We start from the raw sequence: 19,218 nt of genomic DNA on the forward strand, positions 1-19,218 counted from the left end.
TATTTCATATGATATATAGGCATATGATATGCATACGTATTCGTCCTTGTTATTAGCGAGAATATCACATTTTTACCGTACTATGATTCTCCTTTTCTATAAACATTAGTTAACTAAATTAATTATATTTCAAAAGAGGCTATTTTTCATCTGTTCGTTGTATATTAGCGTTCTAAATTGCATCTTCTCTAACTCGAATGATATTGAAATTAAACAATACTGGTCTGACGGAGCTGTGAATCGAATGATTAAAGGGCACTGCAGCGATAAATCTGCAAGATCATTTACTTACAAGATGCAAAGCTGGGCGGAGTCCAACAAAATTAAAATAATTTCCATTCGAACAAATGTTCGCATATCATTCTCGTTCTCAATAGAAGACAAACTTCCAGAGTGAGCTTCCATAATCAAAAATCCCATGATCAAGCAGCGTTAAATGTCTCGAACTTTATCTAGGTAATTAGTTAAATTGGAAAAAATATATTCAGGAAAAAGTAAATAATCAAGGAAATAAAAATTACGAGAAAATCTACACACTGGCTCGCAGCCAGACGTTCGAAACTAAGCAAAAACAACAAATTGTCTGCCAAATCGGATGTCAAAAGAGTTGAAATTCTCCAATCTGTCATTTTGAGATCAATTCTAAACGCGTCATAGTTCGTGAGAAACAGTGACACGTGAAAACATTCGAAATACCGACAGTTTCAGAGGAAATTACAGACCATGCCAATGTTAACCTAAACGGAATAAAGAATTATACGAACTCATTAACTAAAAGCTGCTACTCAGACATCCCCAAAAGACTTAGACGAAAGCACCCGACTAATTTGCTCACGCTGCGTCAATAATACGCGTAAACATACAGAAGGTTGATCCAATCTAGCGATTGTGGATAAATATATGGAAATCAACAGGTTCGATAAAATCCAATTGAAAAAAATGTGATTGATTGTACTAAACGATAAGGAACATTTACAAAGGATATAAAAAGGGTATAAAAAGAGAAAGGAAAAAGAGGGCAATCGTCAATTAATCTTTTACGCAATCTGTGGCCAAATATTTCTTTTTTCCTCGATTCAGAGATCGAGTCACCTTCCGATAATCAACAAAATAGCTTGCACTTGGACGCTTAATTATACAGGGTGTCCAATCTAAGAATACTCAGCATTTTTGTGGGATTTCCGATAATGTAACAAAAAGATGTTTAATACAAAAATTAATTAGCTCCGAATACAAACAGCTACAAAAAATTTCTCAAAAGTTTGCTTTCTCAATGAAAATGCAGGGTCACCTCGATTTCTCCACTGTGTATTTTTAGCTTGATTAGGTTCTAGCTGATGCTAAGACGAATTCTACCTGTTACACTGTGATCTAGGCTCAAGAATTAGAGATGTTAATATGGAAAATTATTTTACTTGAATCGAATTAATAAGTCCAACTGATAAATTTATTACACATGAACGAAATAAATGAAATCTATCGTAAATTATGTTACATCTTGCGTTCACACTGGAATTTTTTGTTTAGATTTCACTCCTGAGCATTCACCACCGATTTACTGAAAATAGTAAATATTGTCTAAAGTATTGTATAATTATCGTTGACTATTGCTATTCGTTGCTATTCGTTTAATGAACTTATTAGTTGAACAGTACTCATGAATATGTAATTCGGTTCAAATAAAATGATTTTCCACGGTAACTTTTCTAATCATTGAGACATAACTTGGCGTCAGCTATAACCCCATCAAATAAAAAGCACATAACGCCATTTGCGAAAACCAGTGTGACTTTGACTCTTTATTTATTGACTCTTTAAATTTACGAGGAAGATCTTTATTGCTGTTTGTAGCCAAGTCGAGGCTGATTAATTTTCATCTCAAACATCCTTTTGTTATATTATTGATAATGCCAGAAAAATGGTAAGTACTTTGAACACGACTGAGCGTGACACGAACAGCTTGTATACCTAACTATATACTTAATCTTGAAACGAAACACTACTGTACAAAACGAGCAACATCTGCGAAATTTATACTGTAAGGTTCCCCTAGATATCGCCTTTAAATGCATTAAATATTCCCGACGTGGTCCATCCAGACGATACACAGCACAGTCACGCAACGTACTTGACAAATAGGGCGCAGATGCTCTAGAAGAAGCGAGCAATTTTTTCTAACGTCCATTTCTCATAATATCGTTATAGATATTTAAAACGTAAATTCATTAATAGAAAATATGCTGACTAGTCTGGAATAAAAATAGGTTACAAACTTATCAATGATAAGAGAAAATAACAAAATGTTAGATTTTTAAATAATTTTTGAATAACAAAATGTCCCTTTTACGGTGGCTGGATTTGAATGAGACATTATACGTTATGACAGGACACGTTAATGAAAATGGACTTATCACGTATTAAAATTATAATGCCAAAGTAAGTAATAAAATAATTTTCTACGGTGACATTTAAAACTTGTCATTTTCTCCGATTCAAGACTATAAACGAGCATACTATAAAATTATTCTGTTAAATATTGTCGTCTCAGTTGAATATAGGCATTTTTAATGATACGACGAATGATCATTGAATCAATGATAAAAAGAAAATTTTCCTCTTGATGGGAAAAGATCAGCCGCGTATTTCTATTCTGTTGCGAGTGAGACCGTTTAGAATTTTGGCAGTGTGATTTATCCCATTGAAAATTTATCCCTTTCGTAACACCTCTTCCCTAGCTACGATAGATTGTCATTCTACTTTAATGGTTTGTGTTGTCTTCGTCATTAGCAATCTCAATGTATGTTTTATAAGATCTGCTGTTTAAAAAACATTTTAAAAGATTTTTTAAACATCATATTTTTGTGTGCTGCGATGGCGATCTGCACTTTGTAGTGGCGTCTCGATTGCTGGACTATCAAACGGCTAACGTGTGAAACCTCTCCGAATGGCAGGATGCGTATTGTCTGCGACTGTTGAGACGATTCGTACGATCCTGATTCTTTACAACCGATGAGAGGATGTTTACGATTGGAGACATCGAGCGACTCTTGACGACCGATCGTTGCAATGCTCAAAGAGAGCGTCCAACAAGGTGTAAGTGTAGGTGGTCTGAAAAATGTGCATGCATTGCTTTTCATCGAACGCGAGAAAAATCCAATCAGCATTAGGTATTGAGCATTTCCATTAGACACGTCGTATATTAATATCGGCCTGCAGCGAATACACTTGAGCTGAATTTAAGTAAATGCTTTGCAATGAGATTTACTGCCAGACCAAATCATATTTTAAGCTCACACGAACTAGGGTCCAGTGGCTTCTTGCTCGTTGATGAAATTCGTTAGCTGTGAAATCAAATTTGACTTTACTAATCATTATCAATTTATTACTAACAAAGTTTTGAAATCTCTTAATTTGTTTAAACGGTATTCAAAGAATGTTTCCAACTATTAAAACTATTAAAACTATTGAAGTGGGTCTCACTTCTAGGAAAACTCTACATCTTCTCTAGTTTAGTTTTTAGCACAAGGGTTCTCTTTAAAGCGGCTTCTTTGGACTCTGTTATAGTACCGCGAAAAGATCGCCAACATACAGACAATGTCGACGATAAAGCGCAAATGCTGACAAGCCGAAAGGGTCGGAAAACTTCAATAGGCCTCACGGCCATCAATATATTTCGGCACCGCAGCAGTTGATGTTCAGTTAACCACCGAAGAGCCAAGAGTGAAGAGTCGTTAATCGAAAGTTGTCATATCACACTGCTGCATTAAGTTCACGTTAAATAATTATCATTTTCTGTTTAACCTACTGTAATAAATCCATCTATCAATATATTATCGTATAGAATGGAAACCATTGGAAATCCTAATTTCTAACATTTCTGAATAAAGAATTTCTATAATAAATACATTAACTCGTTTGCTCTCTCTATTCCGAGATATATAAAAACCTTAACAAAAACAATTTACGCATCATATTAATAGTTACTAGCAAATGTGTAACGCAAATTTCTAACATTCGCAGGTAATAAGCTGGACCCAAGTATGTCACGTTATGATCACAATTACCATTCGATTTCTGAACGACTTGGTACGAAAACATTGGAGAAATTATTCAGTTTATCTTACTTTTACAAGATTATTGTCAATTTTCTCAGTCAAATTGGATTTTGTGCAGCACCAAAGCGCATCAGAAAGAGATATTTATTTGATACCTTACTTTTTAAAATGAACCATGGCCAGCGACATTTCATGAGTAGAATTATGAAGCTAGGCAATTCTTATGACGATTTTCGATTTTCGTGCCGATTCTCCAATTTGTTTTAAGCGCAAGCTTCAATTTCATATATATAATATATAATATAAGTATATTATAATATATAATAAACTATAATATATAATTATATAATAGTATATATAATATATTTGATGATAAGATATATCATTGGTTTGTGTCCGTGAATAATAGTAACGATATTACTCATAGCCTCCTACGTATCCCAAGAGCGCCTTTGGCGGAAGATCGAGTGCGATCTCTAGATGAATCCCAGGCCTCGAAACGATTAGCTAATGGTAGCAGAAATTCCTCCGGGTCGTTCTTGACCGATTGGACCGTTACGTGTCGCTAATGACCCCTGGGAAGTGATCGCGTTTACGGCACGCCCTACTATTGACAACACGGTGACCATAGAAAATAAAAGAGCAGTACTACAATTGAGGAGCTTTCCGGATTACCAACATTTCTCGAGATATTTCGCGAAGAAGGCGTTTAAGGCACGAATATTTATGCGACTAACAATTTTTGAGTCCCAACTCAGTTATATATTTGTAAAGAGTTCTTCAAACACCATTTACGCGTGCGACAGCAAAATATAAAACTTTAGAAATTTCTTTTTAATTTTTCATATCTAGAACGTAGACTATAAAAAACGTTATAACTTTTAATTTAACTTTTCTCCGCTATCTTATATACTTTCTGAAATATTCACGGTGATATGAAAAGTAAAGATTTCTTTCGGCAAGTGGTTTAACCCCTAGGATAGTCCTTCACCTGGAAAAACATTGTTCCGTTATTAACATTGCATGAACTACGTCTGTGCAAAGTTTCAAATTTTTTTTAATTTTTGAGTCGTCGAACTTCCCTTGTTAGATATCAAAAAGGTAAACGAAAAAAGAACATTTCTCGAGAAACGCGAAATTTTCATTACAGGTTCGGATAAAAAAAATTATAAAAAGCGACTTTTACTATTTTAACAAAAAAAAGCTTGAATCGTTTGGTCTAATTTTAAAAAAGTTATTCTGTTTTAAAGTGTGACGGAATATTAATGAGAGTAACCGTACATAATTACTTTCATTGCTGTAATCATTATAATGCAATGGGGAAACCCGATATTTGGAAAAAGAGCATCCACTATCACTTTTTTAAAGCATTGTCCGCTTTTAATGGAAATAAAATAATCCTTCTTCTCGGTGTCATTTTATTCTATATTAAAAATGAAGTTTGTGTAGCATCGGTTTTATAGCATTCTCATAAATATCGCGATTCTATAAACGAAAAGAAATTCTAACTTTGAATATCTCAAAATGATATTGCAGATAATTGTTCGATTGTTGAAAGAAATCATTCGGAATGGCAAGATTTTGGCGTGAAAGGTAACATCTTGTGTTTGAACGTACGTGTCATAAAACGACCTACGAAAATTTTCAGAATTTTTGTTCCTCCCGGCGAAACAGTATTGACGTAAAAGAAATTTATCGTACTTTACGTTTCACTTTAAATGTTAGGATAATAGTGCAAGGATAATAATATAGTAATCTAAAAACAGGAAGCTGATACCTGGTCGAAACAAAATTGTTTCTCAAAAATAGGATCTACTTATGATACGATGTATTTTGCATGAATTGGGACGTAAAGGTCAATAACTGGGTCATTACATAATTTTAATGAGAAAAAGCGTCAAGTTTCAAACGTATCGATAGGATTAAAGTGAAATCAATTGCAGTGTGCTAACTTAATCGATTAGCTGACGGTTAGACCGATTAGCTAACTGATTAACTGTCGAAGGCAAAATAATTAAAATTTCATAAAATAGATTCTTGACCGATAGTTTAGTTAACCGTCGGTTATCATAATGATTCTGTATATTTTTAGATATGCATATTATTATGTATACTTTTTAAATTAGCATGATCTCGACTTGGAAAAATTAGATCACAACTTTAATCTGATATCTCTGTGGCGGATAAAAAGAGAGTTATGCGTTTCGTCCCAGGACTACCGGTGGACTCGTCAGTAAGGCTATGCCCGGTAGTCCCTGCCTTAGACGTAGAGGGAGTCTCGCTAGGTGCGGTATTTGTATCAATCGTCCGTATATTTGACCGCTAGCGAGTTAGACAGACTCGTTGTCATCGTAGCCCTCTAGTGTTGGCGGTTGGTACCAGCGGATCGCCCGGGAGGTATTGCGCCGCGTTGATGCCTCGACCTGTCGGCGTCCTATTGATACCGATCCGCCACATCTCAATAAAGAAAATTTGAAAAACGTGAAAACTAATTCCAGGAGCAATAAAACATATTTAATCAAATAAGATTCTCTCTTCCTTCGTTGCTTTTCTCAATTAATCCTATCAATTTATATAGAGTGAGATGTTCATAATATTGAAATATGGAATGCAATTCATGAGAACTTTATGATGTCTCGAAATAAATGAAAGCATTTTTTACCGTATGTATTGCCTCGTCTTAAAATTTAAGCAATTGCGAAGAAAAATTTGATGAATCTTGATAGCGAATGTCTATGTGCTTATGTTTAACCAAAATAGTAGAATTTCTTTACAGAAATGTATCTTGGTGTTATAGAAAATTTTATTCTAGATTTTTCAAAGAATTTCTTCTAATTGTAAAATTCGCTTTCGACAATTATAAAACAAAAAGTAAAAAAAACAAGCAGTATTTTGATTACTGCTCCGTCCATTATTTAGTATCGTATGTTATCCAGTCTCTCGAGATCAAACTTTCTCGCGAGGGGTATTGTCTTGGACTATGTTTCTATAGCACAAGCGATTTCACCACTCGCTACCATCCAGTATCATAAAACACTTGCCAATTAACAACGTCATCGATCGATAATTGTAAAATCAGTAAAAATCGTATTTTTCATTTAGGGAACTGTTAGGCAGCGAAATAAATCGCAGTCTTGTGTAAATATTATCGGTCGTTGTTGTCGGTCAAAGTTGTTGTCGATAAAGTTTAGCGTCGCTGAGTCATGGTGAAAACAATCTCGGTCAATTCTGTGTCGGTTAAACGATGCGGACTCGAAATCAGAGCAAAAACGTAAGGCTCGATTCTTCTTATCGCATAGAGAACATATTATTATTATGCTATTGTGACGTCAAATTTAAAATTTTTGACAGCCAAGCTGCTATCGCTGTTCTCGATCATCATATCATGATTATAGCTCTGGCAACGGCTTATATATGGCGCGCGACATGTTGTAGTGGTAAGAATACATGTTACGCTGTTGCTATTCTCAATGTTCCCGCGAGCGCTGGTTCCGAGTTAAGTGGATAGCCCTGTATATACAGCGTTTGACAATAACTCTGATCACCTTGAGTATCTCACCCTGCAACAGCAGTCATATCACTACAAGAACATATCACAAAAATAGAAAAGTGGCTACAAGTTAAACAAATTAAAGCAAATCCCGATAAATGCAATCACATTACATTCACACTGCGAAAACAGATACCTCCAAACATTATACTGAACGGCACGCACATAATACAAACAAGACAAGTCAAATACCTAGGATTCCACTTAGATACACGATTCACATGGAAACAGCATACTACATCTATAATAGACAAAATACAATTAGCAAGGAGACAAATGTATTGGTTAACAAGTCGAAAATCCAAACTAAGCATAGAAAACAAACTAAAAATATACAAAACGATCATAAAACCAATTTGGACGTACGGAATACCACTTTGGAGAACAGCAGCAATGAGCCATATAAGCAAAACAGAGACAATCCAAGCTAAAATTCTTAGATCGATTGTAAACGCCCCATGGTACGTTAGAAACGAGGACATACGGAAAGACCTTGGAATACCAACGGTCAAGGAAGAGATTAGCAGATTCGCAAGAAGGTACAGAGAAAGAATAGCACCGCACCCGAACCGGCTGGCAGCGGAAACGATCAACACAACCATAGAAAGAAGACTAAAAAGGAAACACCCAGCAGATCTCACAAAGGATATATCTTAACAAACATGAAGATGGTACCCCATTGGCGGTAGCCACCCACATGATAATCAAACAGATAAAAAATTCTACCAAACGTCCAAATTGGACAAATTATTTAAGTGATTTAATGAATGTGAAATTTTAAATAAAAGAAAAAACCTTGAGTATCTCCGTTAATTTCGCAGATGTAGAGAAACTCCCTTAACTAAGGATAACGCGATTTTCAAAATCTGATCCGTGTAATTATCGACGAAAGCTCACGCGCTATGTATGGAATTTACGTTTGGCAACAATTGCTCATATACGATGCGCCTTAACCAAATTCCGATCACATCAACTTTGTTGCTTTCACGACACACTTTTTTACGGCGCGGCGCACAATGTTTGATTATTATAAAGAATAGGACAAGAATCAGCATTATCTGAAGACCTACCTTATTGGCAAATAATAGAATTAAATATACTCCTTAATCTTTGTAGATAAATGTACCATTCCTGTAAAGTGACGATTCGACGTCATCATTGAGCGTGCGAACATTTTTCAATGAAAATCCCATGAGGTCTGTTATTACAGGGTCAAAGTAATACAAAACATACGAAATGGGTCTTTTATGTTTGTACTCGTTGGCAATTTTCGCGTGTTATTTTCTCGAAAGCTTTCAATATCCTTACGCGTTGCATCCAGGACTTGTCTGGAAAGTTGTCCACTAATAACTAAGAACGATCTTATAATTTCGCCACCATGGACTAATAGTTTACGTTCAGGTATGAAATACCACGCAAAATGTTTTACATATAATTTTGCTCTGTCTTATGACCACTTGACACTATCACTGTCTTATGACTCAAGAGTTTTTATGACTTTCGGTCCATAAAACTGAGCAAATCGCGAGAAGTCGCAGCTACATTTAGATTCTATAATTGCAGAAATGTATATTATATTACACGCAGCAAGAAAAGATTCTTTTTAACATATTCCAAAAAAGTTATGTACCAACATTCAAAGTATCACAAATTGTACCTGTTATCTAAATAATTAGTCGATTATTTTAATGTGACATTTTCAGTATTTCAAACAACTTGGAACATGATCATTTTGGCGGAAGAGAAGAATGATTATTAAAATTTAAATAAGATCAAATGGAGGAAAACTTATCATTCGTACGCATTAGACGTCAACGAATCGAATTACGCAACAATGTTCAATTTAAAAAGTAATTTTCTTTCTCATTTTTGTTCTAATTTTATAAACATCGAGCACTGTGCGGCACGACGTCTAGGATTTTGTTTATTTAAGCTTTCAGTGTTTCTTAATTTTTTACATATCCGCTGACACATACAACATGAAGGGTGGGTGCAATCTGGATAGGGTTCAGCATACAGTGCTTGTGACGTTACTAGATTCTGCTGAGTCTTTCCATACACATGCAGCATATCTACATACTTGCTCAGTAAATGAAAATTTCACTTTCATAGTAAAATGTTTTAGCAATGTCAATCGTTATTTACATTTTCTACTATGTCTCCTACCAACACGCGCTACAAGCAATTCAAGGTGATAAAAATATACAGACTTCGGTGACCTGCCGATTCCAACGTTCCATCGATATAAACAGAAACCTATTTCTTCTACTTCGGACATTTATTACGACGTAAAATTTGTTGCCTACATTTTTATTTACCCTCGAACGACCTTGTATTAGGTGTCGTTGAAATCGTCCCAACACGCTCTGATATACTAGACATAAAAAAGTAGGGCAAGTAATTAGCAAAAATGCAGACGACTTTAAAATCTTTGAAATCTTTTCACCCACGAAATATTGTTACTACCACATTAGGGCATCCTCCGCGCTGTACATCTTTTGCACAATATATACAGGGTGGTTGGTAACTAATGGTACAAGCGGAAAGGGGGTGATTCTACGCGAAAAAAGAAGTCGAAAATATAGAATAAAAATTTTTCGTTTGAGGCTTTGTTTTCGAGAAAATCGACTTTGAATTTTCGCTCGGTACGCGTGCACTTTATCACGTCTCGTTATAACGGATCTCACTGTAGATCTGTAGAAAAATGAAAGAATAAAAAAAAATTTTTATTCTATATTTTCGACTTCTTTTTTCGCGTAGAATCACCCCCTTTCCGCTTGTACCATTAGTTACCAACCACCCTGTATATATTGTGCAAAAGATATATATATACAGTATAGCAATAAGAACATAGGTGGTCAAATTTTGGTATCATATTTTACCGTCCTTAAGAACGAAAAAAGGTCGTATAAGCGTAGGTCTGAAAAAACTACTTTTCCGAGATATAGACCTTTCTCGCTTATGGTGAATTTTTTAGAAATGTTCGATACTATCAAAGAAAGTCTCCAATAATCTCAGGTCATATATATTGGTCAACGAACGTATTTAAAAATGATATATTTATAATGGATAGAGAAACGATACTTGGAGGATAATACATTTCTCTGAATTCCGCGAATTGTTGTTCTTTCTCCTTTTTCGTTAACTTCTTTGGTCGTCTAGAACAAGGTTTAATCGCAATGTACAGATCGAAGCCTACGAGAAATCAAATACGACAAGGAACGAATGTCATAATATTCGGTACATTGGTTTCGTATTGTGTTTCATTCCTGAATATGTCTACACGTCCAGTGAGAAACATACAAAATATAAGTGAGGAGTGCTCAGACGGACGAAATTCAAAGTCTGAAATAGAGCAAATTGAAGATGAGGATGATTCGACTATCTTCTCTTGTTTATATTACATATACAAATGAAAATATATGATTGATTATTTTATTATTATCTGAAAGTTATGTTGTGCATTATTTCTTGCAATAAATTCACAATTTCTTTAGAAAAAAAATAGAAAAGAATATGTACATGTATCGATACGTTCAGTGTTAATAGCAAAGTTCACGCACTGCCCACAAAGGATTCTCCGCGCTTCGAGCGCACACAAAAACAGAGAATGACGCGTTGCTAGCGAGTATGCCGATTGGTTATTTTCTTGCGTATTTCGGAACCCCCTTTTCGGACCTCGATAGGCGCTCGGTCAAGTCTAACATGGTATCGTCAGTCTCGTTCGAGTCATTTACCGTTCAACTTCAAACCACGAGTCAGTCTGGTCATTAGAAACGATTAGTTGAATCTCTTTGCAATCACTTGGCATTCGGAAAGAAAAGTCCTGAGACGTGAGATATGAAGAATAAACATTTGTAAATCTTGTCTCGGACGTTGGAAACAATTCGAAACCTTCTCGTCGTCCAAAGAAGTTCAACTTTTGGTGTCGTTGCTGCTCTTCTACTTTGTGAATAAATTATTCAAGAATAATTCGGTGGGTAACATGTTACAGCGTGGTATCATCGATATGGGGCACACACGCAGGTAACACGCATATTATACAATACATACAGAAATTTCAAAATGGCTACTATCCTGTAACTGTCTTACTATGTCGATTTCCTTTATAAGTATATCATGTTTTAAATATACTTTATACTGCCCTCGAGATTGATTAACAGCATGCGGATTTTAAAATTTTGCCTGGTCCGAGAAAAGGTATTGATAAACCGGTGGCAAAAGTTCTTGTACTCGCTAGATGTGATAAGGATACAACAGATTTTCTCGTAATATTTGTCATATTCTTTCACAAGAAACGTTTTGCCTTTTTAATGCTCTCTTGCGCTTAGTTCTGCAATTTCTTCGACGCGTTGTAGACAGAGTGTCTATATCTCGAAAAAGGAAAATTTTCGGACCTATGTTTACTATTATGTGACCTTTTCTTCTTCCGAAACAATAGAATGCCATATCAAGGTTGGCCAGTTGTTTTTTATCGTCGTATATACACACACATATATATATATATATATATATATATATATATATACACATATACAAGCGGGTATGAGGCGATCGCTTACGAAAAAATAAGAGGAAAGTATGCAAGAACATCTTCCCATATAACGTTTCGTTTTCGAGAAAATCAAATTTGAAAATTTGCCAAGTAGACAACATTTGTGAGTAGACAATCAGCAGGAGATTATCGTACACGCAGAAATAATTCTAAAATGTCGAATAAAATTTCCGCTTAAGGCTTTATTTTCGAGAAAAAAAAACTCTTAACAGGTTCAGTCAAGAATTGGCCTAATATACGTGTCTGATAAATTTTCAAGTGTATTTTTCTCAGAAACAGAGCGTCTTGTGGAAAAATTTTATTCTACATTTTCGATTTATTTTCGCATGTAGAGTAAAACGTCCTGTTGATTATTCAGTCCGTAATTAGCCATGTTCAAATATACTTGATAAATTTTAAAACTCCATTTCCTCGACAACGAAGCGTCGTATAGAAAAATGTTATTGTATATTTTCTTTGTATTTTTCATAAGGAATCGCTTCGTGCTTGCTTGTGCGTGTTATTTGATCGCAACCTGTAAAATACAAACATACATTGCGCATGCAATATATGTATGGATATTGTTAAATATATAAATATACGTATATATACGTACATTTTTATAAGGAATCAGGCTTAATAGCATAGACAGCGAAAAAAGATCAAACAACACAGAAGGAGGACTTGCAAGGATAAGAGGGAAAGTAATGACTTAAGAATATAGTAAAGCAAGAAATTAGTGCTTTGTCACTGCAAGATGGATGTCGTGGCACGCGGTATTCGACACCTGCCCTACCTTTTTGTAGTTTCCGCAAATTTTCTAATCATTTATTTCCTTACCGTGGAAACAATGAAATTGCAGCTTATGATTTAACGTATTATATTGTAACTATATAAACAGATTGTTTAGCAGTTGTATGCCATATATTATGTTAATATATGTATAATTATAGTGCCAGTATAATAATTAAATACCAACATTTTGTAAATCGACTCTTTCGAACGAATACTTTTCCGAGTCACCGGCTATTTTCTTTAAGTGGAAAAATCTAATTGCGTTTATAGTAGATCACTGAATTCGACACTTACACCAGAAATATTTGCGTAATCTTCCAAGGTCGGGGAAATCTCATTCTTCAAAGCTCGGAGTCATTATCGCTATCAAATATTAACACGTTTCTGTTTTTCCTTGGTCGCGGTCTAACTCTGAACTATCTTCCGGTAAATTTCCATTTTCCAGCCGACCACTACACATTTCAAAACCACTCGGACAAATAGACAAATTGTCTGCATATAATTCTTTAAAAAATTCCTCGTCGTCGCGACGCATCAGTTTTGAAATTTGTCTAACTTTGTAAGAAGAAAAAGAAATAGACAAGACAGAAGCACTGTAGATATTGATTTGCCGATACTAATAAATAGAACAATAGAAATGAACGCGAAATAAGAAGACAAAGGAGGATGTACGGCCGGGATAAAAGAGCGGATCGCAAAGCGTATCGGCTTACTTAGCATATCTCACGTGTGAGTCGCGGGCCATAAAGCATATCGGTTTACTATAGAATCGTAGATTATATAATACGACAGAGTACTGTCGAACACGATGCAAAATTCTTTCCGATATTTAAAGATTGGATAGGAAAGTGCAAATGCAAATATGCAAATACGAATTAACCCGCTACCAGTCAACGTCGTTCGCGCATAAAAACACTAGTTTATTTGTGACCACCAAGATGTTAAAAAGGAAAATTATAATGAAGGTGACGAAGAGACGTCTTCTTATTTTGAAATGTTGATGGTATTATAAAGAGGACGTTAGTTTGTTATAATTTAACATAGTTCAATGTATTCAAAAATTTGATTTGGCAATAAAAGGGATGTAGAACCATAAATAATTTAACGAATATTACGTTACATTTTTGCAATTGTTTTTGTATTATTGGTTCCCAGATATACATAGAATAATAATTGCAGAAGCAGATGCACGTCATGGCGTGGCATGGTATGTAATTTGGATATGAAATACAGAAATTCATATTATACATAGATGTATGTATATTAGAAATTATTAGTATTAGGGTTGGATGATGGAGAAGCAAATAATTATCGAGTAATTTTAACTTTGTCATACAAATATACTCACCAAGTTACACATATAATAATAGAACTGTATCTGTATACAGGTATGCTGATATTGTATATATGCGTAATATATATATACTTTTATATATGCCATAAAACTAAAGATAACACAAACAACGATTTTCTTCTCTTAAAGTTTAAAAAAAATTTAATCTTCTCCTGAAAAAAAGCTTTTCGCTGTGAAGAAAATATTCAATGTTAATTTTGATTTTTCTTTATTTTACACATCTGTCAACTTATTTAAAGTTTCGTTTCGTATATCCGCCCACGCGCATTTTATTCTCTTTTCTCTCTCTAGAATCCTAGAAGGTTCTCGATCGAGTTCGGATCAGAATTCAATGCTTGCCATGGTAACAAATTTCTATTCCGAAATCTTGAAACCAGGTATTTTTAGTGGCCGTTGTCTTGTTCAAAATTTGTCTTCTTGTCCTGTACTTCAGTTACCAAAGCCTATAATTCATAGAATATTTCCCGATATCCTACAGCGTTCAATCCGATCTTTACAAAAACGATTTCACTTAGCATATCCAGGCATGGTCAGTGCTTTCTTGAATATATCGAAGAAATAAAGCAAGAAATGTATTTGAGTTTCTAATTATTCACAGCACTGTATGTTCTGTTATCATTTTTGCCTCTTTCCATCTGTGTTTCTTCCTTCTTCATCTTCTGTTAAAAGGGGACCGAGTTGTAGCTAAGCAAGGCGGGCGACCAGGGAAATGCTGATCCGCATTCCCGAAACGCCCGGTATTCCAGCGGTATTGCACGAAATTGCTACACTCTGTCCGCGTCATTCCGCGGCTGGTTGTTGCAGAAGCACGGTAATTCTCGTGTATCCTTCTGCATACCTCTATCCTTGCTTCTCCTGATCTTATAGTCTTTTTTGTTTTCTTATTGCTAATTCGTTGCGATTCCTCTTCGTTGGTGTCGTCTTTTTAGATCAGCGAAACTTTGTTTTCCAGATACAAAATTCAAGTTAAAGATTCCATTGTATCAGCTTTCGTTAATGACGATCAATCATGTTTAATAGTATGATTTTCGTGATTCAGAGTTAACAGCGTTACAGAATGAAAGTGGGATTTATTAAAGGAAGGTGAATCGAACTTTAGGCTTGAACAATCTTTCAAATATGAGTTAAAGCGTACGATTGTAATTTGATATGCAAAAGTACAAGGATATTTATTATTTGTAATCATATTGTTCTTTCTTATACATATAAATAAAAGTTCTGTTATGCAGGGACCTAGTAAACTCCTAAAGGATAAAAAATTAATTAAACATTGGATGGATCCCATAATGTTGTGTGATCTTTATTTCGTAAAAGATTGCCAACCCATAAAACTGTTACATTGTAAAGTTATTAAAACTACCAAGCAATAATCTCATTTTAGGTTTGTACTTCCAAATCACTTGTCTAAAAATGAAATCAATAAGCACAGGAAGGAAAAAACCTCCTTATGGTTAGGGGCAAAATGATTTTTTCTCAATTTTCCTGAAATAATAAATCTAAAGAAAGTTACTCGTGTCAAATATTTTAATATTATGGATACTTTTACGGATCTACCAATATTATGACGAAATGGCAAACCCATATCAGGTGCAAAACTTAAAAATTTACAGAAAACGGGACGTCTCGCTCTAGTAGATTGTTAAAATTTTTATGACCATTTAAACAGTAACAATGGAATTGTTAAAGATAAGACGACTTCATTGTAGAACTTTTTACTAGGATGTGGTACTGAAATTGAAATTGCCGAATAACACCAACCCACAAAAACTATAGAGTTATTATACTAATTAAGCTATTAAAAACATTCTAAAACAAGGAGAAAGGAAATCTGCTCAATAGAAATAAAGCTATCTTCTTTTAAAAATAAAAATCTTCAAATTAAATGTATACAAATTTAAATCATTGAGGGCTGGTAGGTCTTTGCATAACATGGTCCAATTATTAATTGCATTTGCAAGTTGTACATATTTTGCGAATATATATTTAACATGTTCCAGTCAATATGAATAAGTCATGTATTCAAATTTTTAAAATTCTTGAATGTTTCTATAATGTACCTTTCTTGTATTTTGTTCTAACATTTCCAGTCCATTTTTAAGTTTGATTTTTTTGATTCTTTAATCCCTTCGTTTTGTTTATTTGTTATTTTTTACAACTCACTTACAACATATAATTTTATTATATAAATACCATTATATGTTTAGGAAAAAATAGCTGAGAATTTTGATTTTTACGACATATTAAAAAATCATCTAAATCGGTGAAGCGGTATTCCACTTGTTTCCTGTTTTGTAACAAAAATATTGTGGACGGTGTTATAATATACGGTAACGCGTATCCCGATCGTATTCAGCTAACGCAAACGTATTATTAAAAGTCTGAACATAATTTATGGGAATACGAAGCTTCTTTAGAACCTAAGAGAAGTATAATTATGCGTACCAACTACGACTGAGCTTAATCCGCAAGGTTCAACAAGAGAAGAAACGCAAGAATATGATACTAAGTTTTGCCCAAAGAATTTCAAAATGTCAAAATTTTCGCCCGTACCGTTTTCCCAATAGACATGCATATCTTATATCCAGGAAATGAAGTTCGGCGCACGGGATTTCGTCAAATTTGCCTCGAGAGATTGTATGGACAGATGAATGTACATTTATAAATAATGAGATATTCAATAGGCATAACACGCGGATTACAGAAAACCCAGTTTCGAAGAAATGCATACGAGTAACCAAATACGTTTTAGTACTAATGTCTGGTGCGGTATTTTAGATATACATGCTACCGTTGGTTTGCATTTCTTCACAAATAACACACTAAATGGCGAAGGATATTGTTAAGAGTCGAGCTTCGAGCCGCGCGAGAGGCCGGTCAGGTTGCAATGTTAGTATGCTAAGGCTCGTAACTTTTATATGCATCTATATCTGCACATAGTATAAAGTAAAGTTCTTGGTAAGTGTCTGCATGTTGAGGCTAATCTCGAGAACCGTTGGATCTATTTTGATGCCGTTTTCACTATTTAATGAAGCATTTCTCGAATAAAATTCAGGTGTGCGAAACACTAGACGCAGCGAAATAATAACGAAATACCGTTTTACTTGTTTGAATGACATTCTTACAACATTGATTACAACAAGAGAGGATTTTTATGGATATTCAATATGCATTTACGCCGAAGCTAAGGCCACTTTTACGTTTCTGAACAATTTTAAATATTGAACTGATATTAAAAGGACAGAAATTGTATCAAATATGGAATAATATGGAATAATCAGAGAAACACACATCTGAGATAGAATGATATTATTAGAATTGAAGTGAATCATGGCTCAGAAAAGTATCCCTAGTTAAATGTTTAGCAGAGTGTCGACTTACCCTTCGCTTTTATTGCTTCTCAATGAAGATTCTCCATTGAAGAGACTATCTTTGGTGTAATATTTACATCGATAGATTGCAATATTTCACGAGTTTTGTACTTCAGTTCTTTCGTAGTTCTTAATCTCCTTTACAGCTCGTCCCATAAATGCTCAATAAGAAATGGGATTGAGGTCAGGACTTTGTGGAGAATATGCTAATTTGTTTTGCTATTATACGATAATAGAATTTTTCCCGAATGTTTCGGACCGTTGTCTTGTTGGAAGCAATCAATTCCTGGCAAATTTAATTAATTTATATCATTTTTCAAATTGCTCTTCAAAATTGTCTAATATTTCGTCTTATCTAAAAACATATCCGTGAAAATAAGATTTCCAACACCACTCGCTGGCCCACGCTATCACCGATTCACGACCATATTTTATTTTGGGACTTTATATTTTTGGGATTTGATATAGATTCTTTGGATTCAAGCCCGTATTTTTTTCTCCATGCGGATTTACGACCATCGCTCCCAAAAATCTAAAATTTATTGCTACAAATTAGTATTAATTCTGTTTACTGATAAACGGAATTTTTCCTTGGCACACGATGGTTTATTTTATATTTACCGTGGGTAAATATACCATTGGATATTTATTAGACAAGAACACAAGGCGCCCCTATGCAGCGTTCTCTTTCTAATCCAATATCGCATTTTTCAACTCGCTCATGCACTCTATCTTTATATCTCTATGGAGAGAGTTTACTGCTTGTATTCGTAACGCAACAGCGTTCTTCGCTACGATCGTGTGTTGTTTATAATTGCCGTCGATATTGTTGATAGTTATCGTTGGCCTTGTTGTACTTATGAAAAAGGTGAATGAGTGCATGAAAGACGTCCTAGCGAAACATTGCTACATTTAGCCACCTTAGCTATACCATCGAGATACTCTGTTCAAAAAGGTGATGGAATAATTTTTTTTTGCTGCCATCACAGCAACATTGCGACAATTTGATCGGTCGAAGAATGCGGTTTACAACCTTATCCATAAATAAATCGAATTTCGCGAGTTTATAATAACCAAATAACAAATAATTTGGTGTAGTATGTACACATCTTTTACATTACGGTAATTGATTGTATTTAAGCAGCTCATAAGCGGTACTTTTATACAATATTCGCTTTATTTTTTCTTTTGTCCTGAAAATTTGGTGATAAAACTGGACAGATCGGTAACTTATTTTTTGTTTTTGTGAGATTGAGGGTTCGGGCAAAGGGAAGGGGTGGTTTTCGCAGCAGTCGATGACCAAAGATGATCACCTGCGCTTTACTTAAGCGCCATCCTCTACAGCAATAGGACATATCGATGGGCCACTTGACCCATTGGGATTTCCCATCCTTTTCAGCCTGCCAGCACTTCACAGTGCATCAAAAGATGTATAAAAATATGTATTGTTTCATTTAAGAAAACAAAGGTTCCCTTGAAATCTTGTACACAATAAGTTTCAATTCAAAATATTTTTTATGGCACTCCGACTTGGATGGGTGCTGCACCCCCCCCCCCCCCCC

This window comes from Bombus impatiens, unplaced genomic scaffold (assembly GCF_000188095.3).
Source record: "Bombus impatiens unplaced genomic scaffold, BIMP_2.2 scf_0580, whole genome shotgun sequence".
Taxonomy (NCBI): Eukaryota; Metazoa; Arthropoda; class Insecta; order Hymenoptera; family Apidae; genus Bombus; species Bombus impatiens.